The sequence below is a fragment of the Chelonoidis abingdonii genome, chromosome 3, assembly GCF_003597395.2.
Source record: "Chelonoidis abingdonii isolate Lonesome George chromosome 3, CheloAbing_2.0, whole genome shotgun sequence".
Classification (NCBI taxonomy): Eukaryota; Metazoa; Chordata; order Testudines; family Testudinidae; genus Chelonoidis; species Chelonoidis abingdonii.
In genome coordinates, this window is record NC_133771.1 from 21061284 (window position 1) to 21085685 (window position 24402).

Here is a 24402-nt window from a genome sequence, read left to right on the forward strand (position 1 = left end):
CACGAAAGCTCACGCTCCAAAACGTCTGTTAGTCTATAAGGTGCCACAGGATTCTCTGCTGCTTTTACAGATCCAGACTAACACGGCTACCCCTCTGATACTTGACAGCCAAAATGTGTGTGTATATTTGGACTATTCAGTGAAACCAAATTTTCTGCAACATTTTCACCAAAAAAAATCTCTTTTTTTCCCTTTAATGAACATAGAAGCACAAGAATGGCCATATTGGGTCAGACCATAAGTCCACCTAGTCCAGCATTCTGTCTTCTGACATTGGCTAAAGCCAGGTACTTCAGAAGGAATTAACAGAATAGGTAATCATCAAGTGATCTAATGAACCTTAGAGGTGGTTAAAAAATTGATTTTTTTTAAAAAAATTGTGAATTCTCCACTCCCATTTTTTTTTTAAACCAACTATGTAGATCTCCTGAGGTTGCAATATTGGGTGGGATATCTTGCAGGTGGAACATAGCAGCTCCTGTAAAGTACAGAGTAACAATACAGGGTACAAAAATATACATATCTAAAGTCAGTCAAGTTGTTGTTTCACAAAAGGCAATTTTTCAACAAGATATTTTCATGTATTTCATTGTTTTTCTTAAAATGTTCCATTTTTCAGTGAAAATGGTAAACAAAAAATAGTCTATTTTTTAGCTTACTGTTTTTCCTCCACTGTCCTTTTTTCCTTCTCATTTTCATTCATGTTTTTCATGGCAAAATTGAAAATAAAAAAATTAGAGGAGTGGGAAAAGTGACAGACGAGAAAAACTGAATAACTGAAAAACAAATTAAAAAAACAAACTTGAAAATTTTCTAACATTTTTTTAAAAGTGTTGAATAAATGAAAAAACTCTTCCTTATCCAAACCTGTGGAATGAATATGACTTTGAAATGTTTCATAACTTCCCACCCCCTTTTTGACTAACTGTTCATTTTTCTGTTTCTTTCCTGAAGTCAGGTGGGTCTGGACTTTATTTTTAAGATATTATTTTTGTCCCCTATTGTTCAACAATTGTAATGCACTTCTATTTTTTCCCCAAAGGTGCTCTTATAAAACAGACGATTCAGCTGTATAGGGTCTATATTTTAAGTAAACATGGGGATGGATTGAATGAGAATATCAGGAATGACATATTGCTTTTCATCTCTAGGTCACTGGCTCGAATCCAGCTCATTGACTAAAAGTCATAGAAGTGTAGGACTCGAAGGGGCCTCAGTAGGTCATCTAATCCAGTCCCCTGCACTTCTGGCAGGACTATGTAATAACCAGACCGTTCCTGACAGGTGTTTGGCTAACTTGATCTTAAAAACCTCCAATGACAGAGATTCCATATCCTCCCTAGGCAATTTGTTCCCCTGTTTAATTACCCCGACAGGTAGATTTTTTCCCCCTAATGTGCAACCAAAACATCCTTTGTTGTAATTTAACTCCACTGTTTCTTGTCCTATCCTCAGAGGTTAAATAGAACAAGTTTTCTCTCTCCTCTTTTTACAACCTTTTATATACTTGAAAACGTATCATTTCCCCCCAACCCAGTCTCCTCCTCTTCCGATTCAACAACCCCTTTTTTTTCAATCTTTCCTCATAGGTCACGTTTTCTAGATGTTTAGTCATGTTTGTTGCACTTTTCTGGACTTTCTCCAATTTGTCCACATCTTTCCTAAAATGTTCCACCCTGAATTGGACACAATACTCCAGTTCAGGTCTTAGGGTGGAATAGAGCAGAACAATTAGTTCTCATGTCTTGATTACAATACTCCTGCTAATACATCCCAGAATGACATTCATTTTTTATTGTTGACTCATATTTAGCTTGTGATCCACAATAACCCCAGATCTCTTTTCACAGTGCTCCTTTCTAGGCAGTCATTTCCCATTTTTTATGTGTCCATTGATTGTTCCTTCTTAAGTTGAGTACTTTGCATTTGTCCCCTTTTTGAATGTCATCCTGTTTACTTCAGACCATTTCTCCAGTTTGTCCAGATCATTTTGAACTTTAATCCTATCCTCCAAAGCACTTGCAACCCCTCCCAGCTTGATATCGTCCGCAAACTTTGTAAATGTACTCTCTATGCCATTATCCAAATCACTGATGAAGATATTGAATGGAACCAAACACAGGACTGATCCCTCTGGGACTTCACTTGCTCTTCCAGCTTGACTGTGGACAACTGATAACTACTCTCTGGGAATGGTTTTCCAACCAGTTATGCACCCACTTTATAGTAGCTCCATCTGAGCTACATTTCCCTAGTTTGTTTATCAGATAGTATCAAAAGCCTTACTAAAATCATGCTATACCACATCTACTGCTTCCCCCTATCAACAAGGTTTGTCACCCTGTCAAAGAAAGCAGTTAGGTTTGTTTGGCTTTATTTGTCTTGAAAAACCCATGTTGACTATTACTTATCAGCTTATTAATTAGGTATTCACAGACTGATTGCTTGATTACTTGCTCCATTATCTTTCCGGGTACAGAGGTTAGACTGACTGGACTGTAATTCACCAGATTGTCCTTATTTCCCTTTTTGTACATTGGCACTATATTCATCCTTTTCCAGTCCTCCGAAATCTCTCTTGTCATTCATGACTTTTTGAAGATAACCACTAAGGGCTTGGATATCTCTTCAGTCATCTCCTTGACTTTTCTAAGATGTATTTCAGCAGGTCCTGGTGACTTGAAGACATCTAACTTGTCTAAGTAATTTTTAACTTGTTCTCTTCCTATTTTAACTTCAGATCCTACCTCATTTTTGCAGGCATTCACCATGTTAGATGTTCAATCTTGACTAACCTTTTTGGTGAAAACTGAAACAAAAAAGGCATTTAGCACTTCTGCCATTTCTACATTTTCTTTTATTGTCTTTTCCTCCTCATTGAGTAATGGGCCTATCCTGTCCTTGGTCTTCTTTTTGTTTTTAATGTATTTGTAGAATGTTTTCTTGTTCTATGTTGTTTTTTATATTCATTCTCTGTAATCTGACCTAGTTTTCATTTCTGTAGGACTCCTTTTTGAGTTTCAGATTATTGAAGATCTCCCGGTTAAGCCCAGGTGGTCTCTTAACATACCTTCCTATGCAGTGGGATAGTTTGCCCTTGTGCCCATAATAACGTCTCTTTGAAAAATGGCCAGCTCTCTCAAACTGCTTTTCCCCTTAGACTTGCTTCCCATTGGATTTTACCTACCAGCTCCCTGAGTTTGCTAAACTTCCTGAAATCCATTATCTTTATTGTGCTGTTTTCCCTCCTGCCATTCCTTAGAATCATGAAATCTACCATTTAATGATCACTTTCAAATAGTTTCCTTCCTCTTTCAAATTCTCCTTATTTGTCAAAAATCAAATTCAGAATGTCTCCTCCTAGCAGCTTTCTCAACACCTTCTTGAATAAAAAAATCCTCCAATACATCCAAAACTTGTGGATAATCTGTGTCTGCTATTGTATTTTCCAACAGATGTGTGGTAGTTGAGTCCCCCATACCACCAACTCCTGTGCTTTGGGATGATTTATGTTGTTTAAAAGAGAGTCATCCACCTCATTTTTTCTCATTGTGAATATATAGTAGACCCCTACCATGACATCACCTGGGTTTAACCCTTTTCCCCACAGACTATCACAACTCTGTTTCCTATTCCCATCTCAGTCTCAGCCCATCCTTCCTAAGCAACCTGTACCTTATACAATATTCCAGTCATGTGTATACCCACAAACTCATGCATTCACTTCTAGATGCATCGTTTCTCCTGGACCCTACCCTTGACCAGAAGGATCAAAGAGAACACTACCTGCACCCCCAACTCCTTCACCCTTAACTCCCAGATCTTGGTAAGTCACTTCTGATCTTCAATCTGATGGCTATGTGAAGCGTAATTTAACTGACCTTGGTGGTCTCTCTCTATTTCTTAGTAAGACGAACTCCCAATCACAACACATACCCAAGGATTAAATTATCCTAGAGGCTGGAGCTATTCTCTCTCTCTACAGATGGGGCTCCTGCACATCTGAGGCACATTATATATTTAGAAGATTTCATTGCCTGTGTTCTGTGGTTAAAAAATGGACTTTCACTCTAACACAGGTACTAGATAACAATCACCAACACAAACACCACTTTGAAAATATTAAAGAAAAAGAATATAAATAACTGTACTCTCAGGTTTGTTTGTTGTTTGTTTGTTTTCAAGGTAAAGCAATGTAATTAATCTTCTTTGGCATCAATCGCAATCTGAGCCATGTATTAAGCAACGAAGCAGAGACCCATTAACTCCATTTGGGACTGCATAGGTGTAGGATCTGCTGTATGGATCAGATGTAGGGTCAAAGTCTTCACTTCATACCATGGCGAGATTATATTAATATATTATTATTCATTATTTGCTACGAGCAAAAGTTGAAAGAGAAAACTTATACAATAAACACCAACAATCAATTAATAAATTCATACCTCACCCTACGTTTAATTCATATTTTAACCAGCATAATAAGCAGAGCATGGCAACCATCATCTTGTAAAAGCCTGACTAAGATATATTAACATACTGAATCTACCCGTGTTTTTTAATGAATTTGGATATGGCTTCTGTATGCATTGAAAAATAATTGCAAAATACATCTTTAATATGACTCAGCTACTATTTTGACCTGTGGGGTGGACCTTGGACCAATCACAAAATATATGCCTTGTGTGAATGAAAGGCACCCAGAAAAGCATCCTCTGCGATACAAAAAATCGAAGTCCACAGGCAAGCCACAGCCTGAGTAGTTTTGTGCTGCCAATTTTTTTAAAAGTGTAATGCTAGTCTTTACTCTAGATGCTCGGAACATCCTGCAATTTTTTCCACAGCTTTTGTGTATAAATTATACATCACTGAATAATCAGCCATTTTTCTATTTTAGGTTTGAGATAGGACAAACCTATGTTTTGCATCAGTGGCAGACCTCATTGCTGTCAGGAGCTGAACTAATGCTTTGCTTTCAACACCCTTTCAGAACGGAAATTACCCCAAATCCCTCACAGTAGAACATCTAAATATGTACAAAGGAGGTTGACACATTCTCTTTCCCTGAACAAAGCTACCGGAATTGTTCTTATGTAACCGCATGAGAGGGCTTTCGTCTTTACAATGATTCTTAAAATTGTTCTAGAACTTTATGAAGTAATCCCTAACCTATTACACTAAAAGGGAAGGGGCAAGTCTGCAGCACGACAAATCTTTGTGTAAACTGAATGCATCAGAAAAGATCAGACAAGGAAATAGCTTCTCATTAAAGCATTTGTGGGTGGGAGGAATCCAAAGAAATTTAACTGTGTGTCAAATTGGTATTTCAACTGGGTTTTTCTTTTAACTCAAGAGGGGGAGGCTCCGAGGGAGCGGCACCAGCGGTCTTTTGGTGCCCTAGGCGCAGCCGGCAACTCTAGCATTTCGCCCCACAAGCACCGGGGGCCGGGGCCGCAGGCGCTCTGCGCTCGCCGGTCCCGGCTCCCGTGGACTCCCCAGGCATGCCTGTGGAGGGTCCGCTGGTCCCGCGACTCCGGTGCACCTGCCGCAGGCATCCTGCGGATGCTCCACCAGAGCCGTGGGACCAGCGGACCTCCGCAGGCATGCGTGCGAGAGGTCCACCAGAGCAGCCTGCCGCCCTCCCAAATCCTGATGCCCTAGGTGACCGCCTAAGTCACCTAAATGGAAGCGCCAGCCCTGGGTGGATGGAAAAGAACCATCAGCAAAGGGTGAATCTTTTCCCTCTTACATCCTCAGGGAACAAATGCCATGGAAAAAGAAAGAGAGTCACCCCAGGTAGACAGAGTAACCTTTTGCAGAGGCATTTTGTATATAAAACACTTCCTCTTCCCTGATTCTCAGGGCAGAACTTGTTAATTTCAAATGGAAAGTTACAATCACGCCTACTGCTTTATTTGTTAGTGTAATTTCATTTACTGTTGTTCTTAACTTTTCTCTGAAACAGGAGAAGCCCACACCCTGGATAGGAATCCTACTTCCTTCCAGCCTTAGCATTAGAGAGGGACTATAGCCCTGGTGGAGAGTAAAGAAGGGTTCATTCTTCCAGCAAGGCTGTACATTGCACCGAGCAGACACAGTCCTAATTTGTTGGCAATATAAAGAATTCAAGGGATATCTACAAAACTGCAGCTTGGCTTTTCAACTGGCTCTGTGGGCTTTTAAAGCCCTTAGTGGAAAGGGAAGGGTCGATATTCAGAACCAACTCGGATACTTGTCCTGAGTATCCCAGTGTACAGGAATTCCACCACAGCACTTTAGATTGGTGGGTGCCTGTGAGATTGCATTAGAATGCAGGAAGGCCTAATGAGCCGCATGCCCCAGGGTCTATTCTACCTGGCAGCGATTTTTCAACACCATTCAGTCTCCAGCTTCCTTTCCAGTTGGGGGTGTAACAGAAAGCCACAGTAGTCCTTCCTAAGGGTTCAATCAACCTCCCATTACAATCAGCTGGACTTTTTCTATTGACTACAATGAAGGTTGCATTGAGCCGTAAAGGAACAAAGAGTGCCGCTGTACCCTGCCTAGACACAATAGGGTATGTGTACATCACACACTAAGCTCAGGTTTGCTTCAACTCAGGTTTGATCCCAAGCCCCCTTTCGTCCACACACAAAAATCAGTCTGATTTGGATCAGCAAGCAATAAGGACTGGAGTCCTAGGAGCCTGTTCCAGGGGTGAGGGAGTCAGAGCCAGAGTCCCGCCGAGACACAGATCCAAGCCATGTCAGTACGAATGCAGCTCAAGTGGCAGACCTAAGTCAGACACTCTGCATAGTGCAATAGGGACATGTTAGCATGGCTCTGAGACCCAGATCCAGCAATTATAAACCCAGGGCTACCTAGGCTTGGAAACACCGAGTCCATAAGCCTAGGTCCACAGAATGGGGTTTACCATATAGCACAGACACACCCTTAGTTGGAGGATACTTTATAAATGCATGTATTACTAGCACTGCGGTTTTCTGAGATCATTGGAAGAGTTTCTGAATTTCTCTGACACATCTGCTGCCATTCATCATTCCTGGTTAAATCATTTACATCCAATATCTGATACTTTTTATAAAAATCCACATACCACTGGCAACTGATTTCTAGCTTTTGTTTTTTTACCTTTGAATTGAAGATGCTTGTCCTTGTGAACGGGCAAAGAACTGTTTTACAGTGTAGGGGCACCCAGGCAATGGAGCATCATTGTTCAGAAGCTATTCAGATGCAAGTCACAGCCGTGTAGCATTGTGTTGTCTATATTTTAAAAAATTGTAATTAGATTCTACTTCCTCAATCCCAAAAAACAGAGCAGGGCTCCCCCCCAGCCTTTGTGTATAAATTATACATTTTCTTAAATATCTGCATTCTCTATTTCAGGTTTGAATGGATAACCTGTGTTTTTGCACAGTAGGCAAACCTCATTCTGTCAAAAACTGGAGCGAGATAGCCTCACATTTCCACTTTGCCTTGTTTCAATAGCGAGCCCTTTGCTATTATGCTATTCGAGATAATGTGACACATTGAGTTAAACACACTATACAACAGTGAGGCATGTCAACCTTTCCAGTCAGTGAAATGCAATTGCATCATTTAAGCCCCTCCAGTCATGTTGGCCCTAGTTAACAGCAATCTTTAATTTCCAGAGAGAGCAATGACAAGCATCATCAACATTAGCTTTGTTATACTGAGGGAACAATATGGTTGTCTTCTGAAAAGACTGAAATTAACATGAGCCCATGTGTCAAACTCCTTATATGCCGTTAAACTTCATAATACATATTTCCTGCAGCTGCACAGTGTGTGAGTGATAGACAGAGAGAGAGAGAATGTGTGCATGAAAGACAGAGAGACTCAGCTAGATCAAACACAGAGCCGGGGCCTTCTACTGCTTGCGTTATATGCCAAAAAATAAAAGATTTGGGACATAGATATTTGTAAACAAGTTTCCAAACTTTTGGCCTGATCCAGTGCTCATTGAAATCAATGGAAAGACTTCTACACTACCCTACCCTTTTAAACTTATCAGATGGTGGCAAATTCTATAACTAAGGGGATGCTTTTTTGATGAGTCAACCAAATGATAGGGCCTTGAACAGTATGCAAATATGAAGTAGTATTTTTGAAGAGCCATCTGAGGATAGATTAATTACCTCAATTTGATAGGCACAATTCTTCATTTGAGTATGCCCCCCTTTGTCACATTCACTGATACAGAAGGGCCAGAAAGCTTGTGAATCGTACCAGCTAGGAATGTCCTCTGTGTAGATCATGGGCAGTGTTCCTAGAGCTCTTGTCTTTTTCCACATTATGAATTCCCTACCTGCATCCTCTATTCATAGCTGTCTTCTTGGGTGGACAGTTACTTTGTGTTGATTGTTGTTGAACTGTGCAACAGGTCACAACGGTGTCCCTTCTTGTAGCAGTTTCTGCAAATAAATGCCTGGCAATCCTTCTCAGCCTGCACAGTTTTGCATGCAATGACTGCATGTAAATTTCTTACACGTCTTTGTTCCTCTGTCCAACCAATTCAGAAGGTGAACTTCTTGGTTCACAGTGAATTCCAGAGAATCCTTCCCTGGGGTCTCCATTACAACTGCTACTTCAACAGCCTTTTGGAATGTAAGCGCTGATACAGTCAGTAGATCCTTCCAGACCTGGTCATTGAGTAATTCAGAGACTAACTGGCCACATGAGGCATCACTTAATGTTTGTCCAAACGATAATCTGACAGCTTCCTTAGAGCAGCAACAAACTGTGCTACCAACTCTCCATTTCCCTGATGTGGCTGATGAAACTGATATCATTCCACTCTCATCAATGAGATAGGAGAAAAACATTCCTGCATTACTGCAGCCATTGCTAGGCACAGTTGGAAGCAACAGATCATGCAGCAGTCCATGCGGCTTTGGACCCGTTACTGTCAGCAAGATTGAAATTCTTTGTCCATGTGGAATGATGTTGCAGGTTACAAATGGCTTAAAACACAACCTATGATTAGCAGTTGCCATAAAATTCTGCCCACAAAGGTTGTCATTTTTCTGCTCTCTTGTTGGATTTCATGCCTCCTGGAAATTTGCTCTGCCACAGGGAAACTCTTTTTTGTTACTGTACTCAGTCACTCTCTCCTAGCTGTGTGTGTACACTGCAAACTACAGAATTCTTCCTTTGGCTGCACTTGGGTGCTCTCAGTGCAGGCTAAGCTGTTTTTGCCTGCCTTCTTACAAGTGGTCAGTCAATATGGCTGCTAGCTTTCTCCTCACTGCTTGAACAGCTCCACCCAGGGCCAGATTTAGGACCAGGCAACCCAGGCAACTGCCAGCAGTGCTGTGCTTGGGGGGTGCTGGTCTTGGGGGGTACCAGGATCGGGGGGCTATTTTTGTTGTTTGCAACAAAAGGGAAAATAGAATGTTTGAAGGAAGGTGTTTCTGGTATTCTGTACGTGGATTCATTTTTCACTAATTTCCTAGAATGTCCTGGACCTTTGTAGTAATTCTGAGAACTACATTTTCCTTGAACCTCCTAGAATGTTGTCAACCATGACCTCATGGGCATATAAGGGGTGAGACATCACCAGTCAGTCAGTGAGATATAAGAATGAAGTGAAGTGGAGAGCCTAGCTGCGATATTGTGAACTTTGTTTTACTGTGCAATTGTGAAACTGTACTTGTGTTTTAAGACTTGAAGAGTGTAAGTAGAAAGTAATAAAACAACATATTTAATGAGATGCCAGAGATATCTATCAAACCCTTATCTACGCGACAAAATAAAACACTTACTTTTTTTGCCATACTTAAAATGTAATGTTTGCTGACTGTTTAATGGAGGGGAGAAGCCAAAGACACGCTTTGCCTGAGGTGCCATTTGATCTAGGGCATGCCCTGGCTCCAGCAGTAATTGCAGTACCCTTTTCCTTTGTTCTAGTTTTATTTGCCTACTTCCCCTTCTCTAGATAGCTAGCTCATACTGTCCCAGCTGCAAATGCAGCAGTCTGTCATCTTGTGCCTCAAGGTGAACTTTCCCCCTTTTCACAGCAACTGTTTGCTTAGTTTTTCTGCTTCAGGCAGAGACACCAGTGGCCACTCATGGAATATGAATCCTGTGGCCAAATGTTATATTTGGACCCAACAGAGAAAGAGATAGACCCAGATAAAGAGGGAGCTGATGGACACACAGCTGTCCTCTGTGGTAAACTTTATTGTACTGGCTGCAAAAAAACCTGAAACTAAAAGGAAAAGGAGCATTTGCACAGGGGTAGAGGGAGTGCTCAAACATTTTAAAGGAACAGGATATCACATTCCACATATCTGAGTATGTTTACACAGCATAGTAATCCTCAGGCTGTGTAAACCATGCCTGCAGACTCAGTACTTCCAAGCCCATGCTTGAGAGTCCACACAGCACTGGATACCTGGGCCTCACAACCGTGCTGGCACATCCATACTTCACTAAGCAGACCAGAGTAAGAACTTCAGCTTTGGTGGGCTATACCATCATATCCCAGGATTCCTAATGCTCTCATCATCTGTAGCCATTCCAGGGCTTGATTCACAGTGAGTTGTGGGAGAGTTTATCTGTCATTCCCGTGGGAGTTGACTGGATGTGTTTTGAGTAGTTTTAGCCCTCCAGCCAAGCCATTTTGTGTTTGCATGCCCCCAGCAGCCGGCGCCATCAACATGGTTCCTGACTCAGTGGAAAAACTTCTCCATCTCATGCTATCAGCTCTATTTGGGAGTCAAGCAGAGCATCTGTGAGACAGGGTGCACATTTTGGCACCAGTTTTTGACTTGCCGAAGGCACCTTTTGGAGGGAGGAACTGACATGCCAGCAGCAACCCAGCTAATGCTGCTTGTGCATGTTGTCTTTGTCATAGATTCCCCATAAGTTGACCAGTACTTCTGGAGCATAGCCACTAAGCACAGATTGGTGGGATCTCATCATCATGTGGATCTGGGATGACTAGCAGCGGGTCCAGAGCTTTTGTATGAGAGAATGGGCTTATTGTTTTCCCTCCACAACTAGAACATGCACCACAAAGAGTACTACTCCATCTGGGCCAGATTCATGGACCTTAATAAAGGGATGCACTGGCAGGCTGCATAATGCCAGGGTGTTCTTAAGAGCAGGACTTTACCTTCTTGGACAAGCTGGTACATAAATCCCACCAAATGACATTGTTATAAATGGAGTCACAGTCCCCAGTTATTCTAGAGGAGCCTACTTAGCCCCCGTTGCCATTGCTTATGAAACCATACCCTGATTTCAGAGGACTTGGCAAAAGAAAGTTCAGCTACACACTCTGTAGCTGTTGTCAGAATACTGGGTTGTAAGCTGTCGTGCCTAGTGGCTGGAGCAGGAGTCAGACCTAGTGGATGGATTCTAAATGAAGGAGCCCAGAATCAAGGCAGAGTCAGAGTAAGGGATCAGAGCTGAAGATCCGAACCACAGAGTCTAAATGCCAGAGCCAAGGGTTGAGATGGAATCAGAGCCAGGAACCAAGGCTGACGGCCAGAACAGGATTACCTGGAGTAAACAAAGGCAGGATCAGGGCTGGTTCCAAGGCAGGAGCAAGGCTGGAAGAGGATTGGATAAAGACCAAATGCAGGACACAGTCTAGACTGGAATGAGGCTGAATGCAAGATTTAGAATGAAGCAAGCACAGGAAGGCAGAGAATCTGCAAGCAGATGCATTGAGATCTGAAGCTTAAAAGCAAACCGCCTGAATGCCTTAGCCAATCAGGTGGTTCTGCTGTGGCCAGCTGCACTCATTGGCTGCCTGGCAACTGGGCAGCTACAGTTCCTCATTCCTGACAGCAGTAGGACAGCGGAGGAATGTACATCCATTGATGGTGCCTTCAGAACCATTTGGACGCCAACATCATCAATGCAGTCTGTATTACTGTGGCCTGCTGTATTCTGCACAATATCTGTAAAGAGAAACAGGAACCTTTATCACCAGAAGTAGACTCAAGTCAGTGCTGAATTTCTAAACTGATACACAGCTAGAGAGCACAACAGTCTTGACTGTTGCTGGATCCACAGGTGCAATGGAAATCAGCGATGCTTTGTGCACCCACATAATGAGTTTGCATTCCATGCAGGAAGGGGAATGAAATGGTATTTGAAGCTGGGCTAGCTTTTGACATGTGGCAGCTGTGAGTTTTTTTTTTTATATATATGCGTTGGTATTATGTATATTTTAAAAATCTTCCTGAAATGTATGGAGATGTGTTATTAATATTATAAATACTCGCTGTGTACTTCAACACACAGTTTATAGAATACTGTCATAACAAACATGGTGGCAGATATTTACCAGATTCCAGCTTCAGTGCTTGCTTTCCAGGGCTGTTGCCAAATAGCTCAATTTAATCATTGGCCTCAACAGCAGGGTCATTTTTTGTCCTTCACCCAGCAGATAGCTCTCCTCTGGTGGAGTCTATAGCTGGGGGGGTTATCTGGGTCCCATCCCTGCTCAGCTGGTTGTCATGCACCACTGTGGTCCCAGTGCTTGCTACAGCAACAGTACTCAGCCTAATTTCTCATAAAAGAAGCAGGAATACAATTCCAGAGGGGTTCCTGGCCTGAGTCAGCCTAAGTTCTCTGAATGGAAGAGGGCCTTGGGCTTAAATCTGAGTCAGAGCAGAGGCTTGGTGTGCTGTATAGACATACCTTTTATATTCCAGCCATTCTTAGCTGTTGAAACAGACCCCTGATGTCACAGTTAGCTAGGTATAAGTAGAAGCAGCCCTTGGGCTGCTCTAACTTATGCTACAGTCCAAACTCTTTATGTTTAAGTGCATGTACTGTGCCACTATCCAATACCTCCAACCTCCAGCATTGAATTAAATATCATTTATGCAATCAAGATGTTTTGGGGTTGTCATAAAGCATAAGTCCCAATTCTGAACCTTAGCGTCCAAAATGTGGATGCCTGCATGAAACCTCCAAGCTTAATTACCAGCTTAGATCTGATAGCGCTGCCACCAGCCAGGAATTCCAGTGCCTGACTCACTCTGGTCTCCCAAAACCTTCCCTGGGGCGGACCCAAGACTCAGATGCCCTGAGTGGTCTCCAACAAGCAGGAAATAACCCCCCCCTTGTCCTCCCTCTATCCTTTCCCAGGCTTCCCCCTCCTGGATGACCCTGGAAGATCACCCTGTTTCAGTTCCTTGAAATGCAAACCAGAGAGATCAACAGTTTCTCTCAACTCTGCACGTCAGAGTCCGCCTGCACAAGGAAGCTTATGTGCATCCTCTGAACACACAAAGCAGACTATTGCCCCCTTCCCCCTGTCTCCTTCCTCCCACCAAAATAAAAAAATTTCCCTGGTGGCGGCAGACTCACTAACCTAGAGCCCCCAACTAGGAAAAATCCAACAGCGTTCTATAAGAAAAGCTTAATATAAAAAGAAGAAAAAGACTAGTAAAAATGATCCGTCTCTGTCATCAAACGGTTGACAAATTTTCGATGGCTAATTTGCTTAACAGTGAAAAAAATGAATAACACAGCCATTTACCCACAAAGCGAAATACAATTTATAAAACATTCCCAGCAACTATACAACACAGTAAATACAAAAAAACATATAAGCCTATTTGTCTTTCCTACCCTTGTACTCACAATTGAAACAGAAGCATTAGAAAGCCTGGAGATAGAGTGCTCCCTCAAGAGGACTAGAGAGCAACAGACGAGACAAGAACTCACCAAAACTATCACTCCTGAGATTGAAAAATCTTGTTTCCTGTCCCCCCCATGCATGCGTCTTCTCGCGTCAGGATGTTTGGTTCCCTTGTTAACCCTTTACAGGGTAAAGAAACATTAACCTTAGCATTATACTGGTTTATGACAGGGGTGAAATCTGCCCCACTGAATCAATGGTAGCATTCTCATTGGCTTTCAATTAGCAAATTAAAAAAAAAAAATAAAACGCATCAGAATTTACCTCTTCATTCGCTGAGGCTTTACTCATAACCACACCCTGAGTTCTCTTATTATTATGAAAAATAAACTTCTAGCTTTTAAGCCAAGAGTGAACATGAGTTACATGTTTTTCTGTTTTTGTCAGTGCTTCAGCATTTGAGTTCATTTAGTCCATGCTTTTAAGACACTGAATGTCTACAACAACAGTTCTTAATTTCTCTATTGCTGAAGGCCGTCTCTGTATCTCAAGATATGTATAATTCTATTATAATTGGTTGAATACCTGTTACCAATTTTGCTGCTGCTTGTTTGTAAGAGATAAGAGTGATTGGTGATTCACAATGAGCCTTTATCTGCAGGACAAAGAAGAGTTCTGCTATTTCTGGAACATTGTATAACTGCTTTTCCCCTTCTAGCCGCAGCCTTTACATTGTACATGACTGAAGTTGGCAATACAAGCAACAACCTGCAAGGAATAAACAGGGAGAAACAAGCGAAGAACATATTTGGGTGCAAGAGTTGACTGAATTGACCGTCCTCCGATGGTGGATCAGGTCATCCCTCATGTCCTCTAGAGATCACACTGGTGGCCTGCGAATGGACCCTCTTAGACGGACTCATGGGCATGGTGTAGTAGTATTCAGAACAGATTTCAGGTTGTTGGATCTTCTTACGCCAGTGTCTCTTTCTATGTAACTAAGCCGATAGGGTTAAGACTGGTACTGTGATAAGGATACAGCCTCACACTGTATGATAGAACTGTTTATGCCTTAAAGGTAAAATTGAAGCAACATGGAAATGCCTAATGACTTTATAACATGCTAATCATAAATCCATTTCCAGCACATATGGCTTCATTATTTTGAGACTAAAAAGGAAGTTATTGATTGGTAGTTAACATTTTAGTTCTTGCATTACGTATTTAAAATAATGATTACTCGTGGAGGCGTGCGCGAGTACTTTATGGAACTGAGTGTGATTACTCTGCCACAGTATTATGTTTCTTGCCGAAACATGGTGAGTGGTTGCGTCTGTGGTTATTATTTTATTTTACAAAAAAAAAAAAAAAATAACTCATTATCTAATATTTTGTTTTGGTTTGGTATTACGCGTTTTGTATATAGCTGAACCCAGAACTTATTGTTTATTGGAGCAAAAATCCAGGTTCTATGCCATGCAAAATTTACTTTTTACTGTGTTCTTTAGACTTCTTGTCTGTCCTTTACACAGGCCAAAAATTCCCGTTTGACTACTAGGGGGATTATTGTTGAGAAGGATGAGACACATGTGTTGGGCACAGTTCTAGTTATTTAATGTTATCAGCTGTCAAGTGTATTTAAAACATTTCAGGAATCAGTGTCTAATCCGATGCAGATTGGCATGTGATCCTCGCTGATTGAAATTCGCGGATGACAGACAGCCTATGATCCAACCTCCCTTGGAAGGTTATTGTTCAATTAATTATTGCTTTTGGAGCAGCTAGCTCCCTGGAACCCACAAGGGCAGAGGCAATTCTTGATTCGGTCCTACGTGGTGCACAGGATTAGGTCCAAGAGGTGAATATATCTGAACAGCTCGGTAACAGCAACCAAAATTTAATTAAATTTAACATTCTTGCAGGGGAGAAGTGCCAAAAAACCCCCACCGCAGTAGCATTTAACTTCAGAAAAGGGAATTACACAAAAATGAGGAGGCTAGTTAAGCACAAATAAAGGGAACAGTCACAAGAGTAAAATACCTGCCACTCCTTGGAAACTTTTTTTAAAAGTCATAAATAGAGGTTCAAACTAAATGCATTTCACAAATAAATAAAAAAGCAGTAAGAGGACCCCACAAAAATGGCACAATGGGTAAACAGTGTAAGAGAGGCAGTTACAGACAAAAATACATCCTTTAAAAATTGGAAGGCAAATCCCAATGAAGAAAACAGTAAAGAACGTAAATTCTGGCAAGTCAAATGTAAAAGTATAATTAGGCAGGCCAAAAAGATTTTAAAGCACAACTAGCAAAAGACAAACTAACAGCATTTTCTAAGTGTATCAGAAGCAGGAAGCATGTCAAACAACTCAGTAGGGCCACTGCACAAATGAGGTGCTGAAAGAGGACTCAAGGAAGACAAGGCCATTGCAAAAGAAGCTAAATTAATTTTTGACACTGATCTTCACTGCAGAGGATGTGATGGAGATTCCTACATTTGAGTCATTCTTTTAGGTGACAAATCTGAGGAACTGATTGGTGTGTCAATAAAAGAGGCTTTGGAAATAATTGATAAATAAAAAAAAATAAGTCAGCAGGACCAGATGACATTCACTCAAGAGTTCTGAAGGAACTTAATGAAACTGTAGAATGACTAACTGTGGTATGTACCCTATCACTTAAAATCAGCATCTGTATCAATGACTGGTGGACAGCTAATTTGATGCCAAATTTTAAAAAATGCTCCAGAAGCAATCCTGGTAATTACAGGTTGGTAAGCCTAACTTCAGTACCAGGCAAATTGGTTGAAACTATAGTAAAGAACAGTATTATCAAACACATAAATGAACACTATATGATGGGGATGAGTCAACACTGCTTTTGTAAAAGGAAATCTTGCCTCACCACTGAGCTAGTAGAATTCTTTGAGGGTGTCAAACATATGGACAAAGGTGATCCAGTGCATATAGTGTACATGGATTTTCAGAAAGGCTTTGACATGGTCCTTCATCAAAGGCTCTTAAGCAAAATAAGGAGTCATGGGATAAGAGGGAAGATCCTCTCATGGGATCCTCTCATGGTTAAATGCTAAGAAACAAAGGGTAGAGATAAACAATCGGTTTTTCCCCCAGTGAAAAGAGGTAAATAGTGGGGTCCCCCAAGGATCTGTATTGGGACCAGTGGAAAAAGGGGTAAACAATGAGATGGCAAAGTTTTCAGATGATACAAAATTACTCAACATAGTTAAGTACAAAGCACACTGGAAGAGTTACAAAGGAATCTCACAAAATTGGTTGACTGGGCAACAAAATGGTAGATGAAATTGAATGATGAAAAATGCAAAGTAATAGACATTTGAAAAAATAATCCCAACTATATATACAAAATGATGGCATCTAAACTAGCTGTTATCACTCAAGAAAAAGATCTTGGAGTCATTGTGGATAGGTCTCTGAAAAGATCTGCTCAAAACACATAGTGGAAGTCAAAAAAGCTAATGATGTTAGGAAACATTAGTGGAACCCTTCTGCCAGTCAGAGTTGGCAGCAACTAGGGCCGGATTCAGTATCTAGGGGGTTACTATTCAACAATACAATACAAAACCAGCTTGAGCCCCCACCCAGTGACTTGGGACCATTACATACCACCACCTGGGTGCCTCTAAGAGGCAATGCTTCCCCTCTCACAAGCACAGAGTCTCAGTGTAGCAAAAACTTTAAATAAAAGGAGGGAAGTAAGTCTGCATTAATTTGGGAAAACACCACAAACAGGGTTCATAAACATAAATCAAGAGCAAAACACCCAACCCCCAAGTAAGTTCCCTCAGGTTCTTAAGTCCAGCCACTGAAGGTCTCTTTAATGGGCCCCTCCCTTCTCTGAACCCCACTCACAGCTGCCATTCTTGGTCAGTGCAGACCCAAAGTTCAGAGATGCATCTGCAGAGTTCACATCCCAGCCTGGGCAGAAGGGGGGTAAGAAGACACCTTACTCATTCCACTGCCCAGGCATTTGCTCGCTCTGCCTCTCCACCAGCCACTCTGCTGGCTGTTCACCATGCCTCTCCAAGGGGCTCCACTCTGGCCCTCTCCATCAGCTGCCTTGCCAGCCGATTGCTGCACCTGTCCTCCAGCCATCTTGCTGGTCAATTGCCGCACCTCTCCACTGGCTGCCCTGCCAGCCGATTGCAGAGATATCTTCAGGTCCCACCACCTAACACAACTCTCAGGGATTTCAGCTGTTAGTGGGGCAGCCTCACTGCTGGTGCACACTAGGCAGCTTCTTGCATAAGAGACACTGTTCCAAAGCAGATCTAATACTTAAACCTAGGCATCAGTAATTTCAGCTCTGCAGCAAGTAACAAGACTCTCAATTAAGTCTAAATTAGCTATTTTATTACACAGAGGCAAGAAGAAGGGTAAAATAGTATCTAAGATCCTTAAGCAAGGTCCACACTGCCAGGCACACATACCTGTCCCCACCTTCCCTCAACTCATTGGGCTTTGGAACCCATGTCCCCTGCCAAGTGAGTGCTGTTTAGCTGAAGGTGAGTTCCTCCATTCGGGTGTCCCAGGTACAGTTCTGCTGCCCTCAGTTCACACAACAAGGATAGCAATCCTTTATTACTCCTGTCCCCATAACAAGGAGACTGGGGATCCAACACCAACCAAAATTATCATTTTAGGCAAGCAATCCCATCATGCTGAGCACCAAGGCAGAGTGAGTGTGTCCATGCAAATGAGATCAGCTCTGAAGTCTTCTTCCACAGCTCATCCTAAAATGTCAGAGGAGAGCTCATTCAGACCCTGCTTATATTAAGAAAGGGCTAGATTAGACAGACAATATCATGAGGCCACTATATAAATCTATAGCACACCCACACATTGACTACTGCATGCAGTTTTGGTCAGCCAATCTCAAAAAGAGATATATTAAAATTGGAACAAATACAGAGAATCACAACAAAAATGATTAGGGGTATGGAACAGCTTCCATATGAGAAGAGATTTAAAAGACTGGGACTTTCAGTTCAGCATGGAAAAAAAGACAACTGAGGAGGGAAGAGACAAGTCTATAAAATCATGACTGCTGTAGGAAGAGTGTTCCACTCTGTACCTCAGGGGAACACCCTGCACCCCCATGTTCATCCTTTTAATATGATTGTGTGGTATCTAAGGCAAAGTTTGTCATGTCAGGTGTCTTCGGAAGGCTCATGATGCACTGAGCATTGTTGTTATAATAATGTTATAAGTTGTAATTTCATGTATATAGTTATGAGGCTGATAATGTGTCCTCATGGCTTAAAACAAGCCCAGGCAAAATTCTCCAGGAGAAGAGGGGAAGTTCACACCTCATCAGGACGTGTATGGGACAAACCCAGCCCAGCCTCACAGGAACAAAGGACACTGGTCTAGGCAGCAACAAAGGATCTGTTGGACTCTCAAGTGAGTCACCCCATTCCCTTGGTCATTTTGGGACTACAATGCGGTAATGCTCATCTGACTCTGAAGGGGTGGGCAAAGCCAAGAGGAAAGAAAGAACATGATAAAAGAGAGAGACATTTGCCATGCTCTCTTTCTTCCACCACCAAGTGACTGAAGTGCTGATCAAAGGGGAGAGCCTGGCTGAAGGGCAATCAGCCAGTTTGTGGTCAGAAGCATTTCAGTTTATAAGGGCACTGAAAGTGTGAAGACCAGCTTAGAATGTGTTTTGCTTTTATTTCATTTGACCAAATCTGACTTCTTGTGCTTTGACTTATAATCACTTAAAATCTATCGTTGTAGTTTATAAATTTGTTTGTTTATTCTACCTGAAGGAGTGAGTTTGGTTTGAAGTGTGCCAGAGACTCCTCTTGGGATAATAAACCTAATGTCTATCAGTTTCTTTGTTAAATTGACGAACACATATAAGCTTGCAGTGTCCAGTGGGCATAACTGGACAATGCAATATAGAGACTCCTGGGGTTGTGTCTGGGACTAGAGATATTGGCTAGTGTTATTCAGTTGCACAATCCAAGCAGTGGCTGGTCAAAAGTGCTCACTCACATAGCTGGGAGCAGCTTACATGCCAGAAGCTGTGCATGAACAGCCTGGGAGTGGGGGTTCTCACAGCAGAGCAAGGTAAGGCTGGCTCCTAGAGTCAAGGATTGGAGTGACCTAGCAGATTACCAGTCCGGATAACATCACGGGAACATACAAAGAGTGAATAAGGAAATGTTATTTATCCCTTCCCATAACACATGAACCAGGGGTTTATAATAATAATAAATTGGAGAGATATACCTATTTCCTAGAATTGGAAGGGACCTTGAAAGGTCATCAAGTCCAGCCCCCAGCCTTCACTAGCAGGAGCAAGTACTGATTTTCACCCCAGATCCCTAAGTGACCCCCTCAAGGACTGAACTTACAACTCTGGGTTTAGCAGGCCAGGGCTCAAACCACTGAGCTATCTCTTCCCCTTTACCCAATTAAATTAATAGGCAACAAATTTTAAAACAAAAAACTTCACACAACACAAAGTCAACCTGTGGAACTCATTGCCAGAGGATGTTGTGAAGATCAAAAGTTTAACTGGGCTCATAAAAGAATTAGATAAGGTCATGCAGGATAGATCCATCACCAACTATTAGCCTAGATGATTAGGGATGCAACTCCATGTTCTGGATGTCCCTAAACCTCTGACTGCTAGAAGCTGGGACTGGATGACAGGGGATGGATCACTTGATAAACAGCCCTGTTCTGTTCATTCCCTCTGAAACATCTGGCACTGGCCACTGTTGGATGACTGGATACTGGACTAGACAGACCATTGGTGTGACCTAGTATGTCCATTCTTATATTCAATGGGAGCTGGATCAGCTCCATAATGAATTGACCATACAAAATTGTTTTGCAGATGTGACTATTGTTGAATCTTTCCATATGTACATAACAGACACAATGAGGAATAGGCTATAATGGGGTAGAAAAATTATATACTGCATATATAAATCACTTAATTAACACATCAGCCTCTATTTTCATAAAGCATTGTTCAAATTACACATAGGAGATTTGAAAACTTACACAACTACCCCAGCTGTTTTACATACTGTACTATACTGTAGTTCTCACTTTGTGTAGTCACATTTAATTAACCTAAAGAGCATTATATTTCATTGCCAAATGTTAAACATCAGCATTACAAATATCCTTATATAAACAACAAGTTTAGCAACAGTGGGAGGGAGAGAGATGAAGCGTGGTTTGAAAAGGTATTATTGAGGTACTGAATGGCCCAGGCAATTGATGTTAAATGCCTTAAAGTCATCTCTTCAATTTCTCTTGTGTCTGAAAAAAATCAGTAGTATCCTACTGTGCTGGAAGGTATTATAAGGCTTAATACTATAGATCTTACTGCCTACAGAAGCAGAACTGACTTTTCTTTGTAACACAGAGACATTGCTCATGAAGAGCCACATTCTGACTCTGGGTCATACTGTTCTCATCTTCCTTCTGTGTAGCCTCATTGATTTCCATAGATCTGGGAAGTTAGTACTCACCATAAGCAAGGCTATCATAATCAGATCTAAACACTCTGACTGCACCCAGTACATGACTGAGGCTTTACAGTTGCCAGTGACAAACCTGCTGAGGTGTCCGACCAAAAGAGGATTTTTTTTATAAAAAGGTTTCTCACTCTGGTCCAGAAACAGAATATTTAGTCAGCCCCTCTGGGAAACCTTAAGCTAAAGGATAAGGCAAGGCAAGGCAAAGAAAGAAAAAGAAAAAGAAAGAAAGAAAGAAAGAAAGGAAAGGGAAGTCTTGAAAACAAGAAAATGAAGATCCACAAAAGAAAGTCAAGAAGTGCTGTGGTGTCATTTTGAGATTTGGGAAAGGTGAAGATCAACTGGAATAACAAGTATTTGAACAAGTAATATTAATCCACACACATGGTATTTCACATTCACATATGTATTTATCTCCTGGTGGGACAGAAGATTAGAATATCTTTATCAGTCCAAACAATCTGATAATACTCTAGGACAGAGTTTCAATCCTTTAACAGGAAAAAACCCACTGCCACAACATATGACCCTTCTCCCAGTGAAGTCAATTGAAATTTTGCCAGGGACCATAATGGAGCAGAACTGAGTCCATGATTTCATTCCCCATCTGCACTAACAGCCATTATATAGTTATACATGGCTTGTTAGAGAAAAGATTCATACCCTGAAGCTAAGAGTCACCACAATCTCCCTTTCCACAGCTTTTGGGGCACAGAAAACATCACAGACTTAGGTGCCTTAAAAATGAGGGAACAATTCAAAGTCTTGCTTTGTGACTTTTTGGGGGCAGAGCGGGTGTTTTAAAATTCCTATATACAGTTAGGAATTTGAAAATGAGGATCCTGGATAGTGACAACACATGTAATTATTACTGTAAATCTTCAATTGGAAAAAAATACAAATGTGTTGCTTTGTATTTATTCATCTGTAGAAGAAGCTTTAGATAGCTTCAAGACCTTTATTTAAGAGACAAAACATGTCTAATGCTTCATTTCATTTCTCCAACTGTCAGATCACTCCACTGTCTCCTTCTCTGTTCCATATAGACTGAAAGCATCTAGAATAACCACTGCGTCTGCCATGTATATCACAGATGGAAAAATGGATTACATTTCAAGTGTTTGGAAAAATCTGAAACTGCTGACTAACTCATCATTTGTAACGTTTCTTGTAAATTTAGTACATGGTTTTCATCTAAAAGATACCATAGAGTTTCACTGTAGACAAATAACTATTGGCAAGAATAATTCCTTTACAAAGGGTGTAAACAAATGTTTACGAGATTAGTTTTTTTAATTAAGGAGATAATGCAATAGTGTGCAGGGTTTAATAACATACAAGAAGTTTCCAATTTTGTTAACTGCATGGAAATTTATTAGCATCCAAGACTATATATTTATATTTAATTTTAACTGGAAAAGAAAGAAGAAATTAACTAATGAACTGTAAGTTTTTAATTAAACATTCATTGAATAATTATGAATATTCACTTGAACTTTGACTAATATATTTAGTAAATTTAATCTTTCTAGGCTTAAACCTAACTAATTTCTATACAACTCTGACAAATAACTGAAGCTATAGACACAGTGTTGAATGTTAAGGCCTCCATTCTGGAAACCTGATTGTATAAGCCTTCTTTATTCATGCATAACAGACATTGCCTGCCTGAACCCTGGCCCGTGCAAAAGACTGCGGAAAAGGGGAGGAAAGAACTAAGGGCTTCAAGCAGCAAAGCACATCTTGTAATCTGCTGAGTGCACTCTGCTCCTACTGACACCAAGGAATTTGAGGGCTGTAATAGTATATGTACTTGTGGTATATCAGTAGATGTCTCCTTATATCCCTGGCAGAATGTGGTAGTTGGTAAACAAGGGAAACAAAGATGGAACTTATGCCATATAGATGCTTGTTTGCCTACACACTCTGATTTTAAGGTCAGAAGGGACCATTGTGATCATCTAGTTCAGTGGTTTTCAACCAGGGATACGTGTAACCCTGGAGAATGCAGAGGTCTTGCAGAGGATATTCAACTCATCTAGATATTTGCCTAGTTTTACAAGAGGCTACTTAAATAGAATTAGAGAAGTCGATACAACTAAACTAAACTATAATGTCATCCAATGACTTGTTTATACTATTCTATATACTATACACTGAAATGCAAGTACAATATTTATATTCCAACTGATTTATTTTATAATTATATAGTAAAATGAGAAAGTCAGCAATTTGTCAGTAATAGTGTGCAGTGACACTTTTGCATTTTTATGTCTGATATAAGCAATTAGTTTTTAAGTGAGGTGAAACTTGGGGTACACAAGACAAATCAGACTCCTGAAAGGGGTACAGTAGTCTGGAAAGTTTGAGAGTCACTGATGTAGTCAGCTCTTGTGCACATGACAGGCCAAAGAACCTAACGCACTCCTGAAATAGACCCCTAACCTCTTGCTGAGTTACTGAAGTCCTCAGTCATGGTTTAAAGACTTCAAGTTACAGAGAATGCACCATTTACACTAGTTTAAACCTGCAAGTGACCTGGGCCCCATGCTGCATAGGAAGGCAATCCCGCCTCTCCCCCTGATCACGGCCAGTCTGACCTGGGCGAAAATTACTTCCTGACCCCAAATATGGCAGTCAGTTGGACCCTGAGCATGTGCGCAAGACCCACCAGATACCTGGGAAAGAATTTTTATGTAGTAACTTAGAGCCCTCTCCATCTACTGTCCCATCACCGGCCATTGTGGATTTTTGCTACTGTAGCTGTTTTTTTGGGGGAGGGGGGTCGGGGAAGACAGTAGTTTAGTTGAAGAAGAGCTGTAATTCCGTATATCAAACCTTCATAGTTTATAACAGGGCTTTTTACTGGACTGATTCAGAACCAACCAGCTAGACCCCATAGTTCTGACCCAGTTAACAACTAATGACTATCCCATTTTAGCATAAGAAGTAGGGGTCTATGCTTACAGGATTTAATTTCTATTGCCATTGGTGTCATGAAGTTTTGACTTTCCCTGGTGTGTAGCATAATGAGAAACATGTATTAGGTAGCTACTGAGTTGATAAATGGACATGTAGGATTAATTTTCAAAGGCACAAAGGGGAGCTAGGTGTCTGACTCCCACTGACTTTCAATGGGACTTGGATAATTTAATTGCCCGTTGTGCCTTTGACAATGCCCCCCTTACTGACTCATTACTGAACTGTATAACAGAAAACGAGGCTTTTCCCCC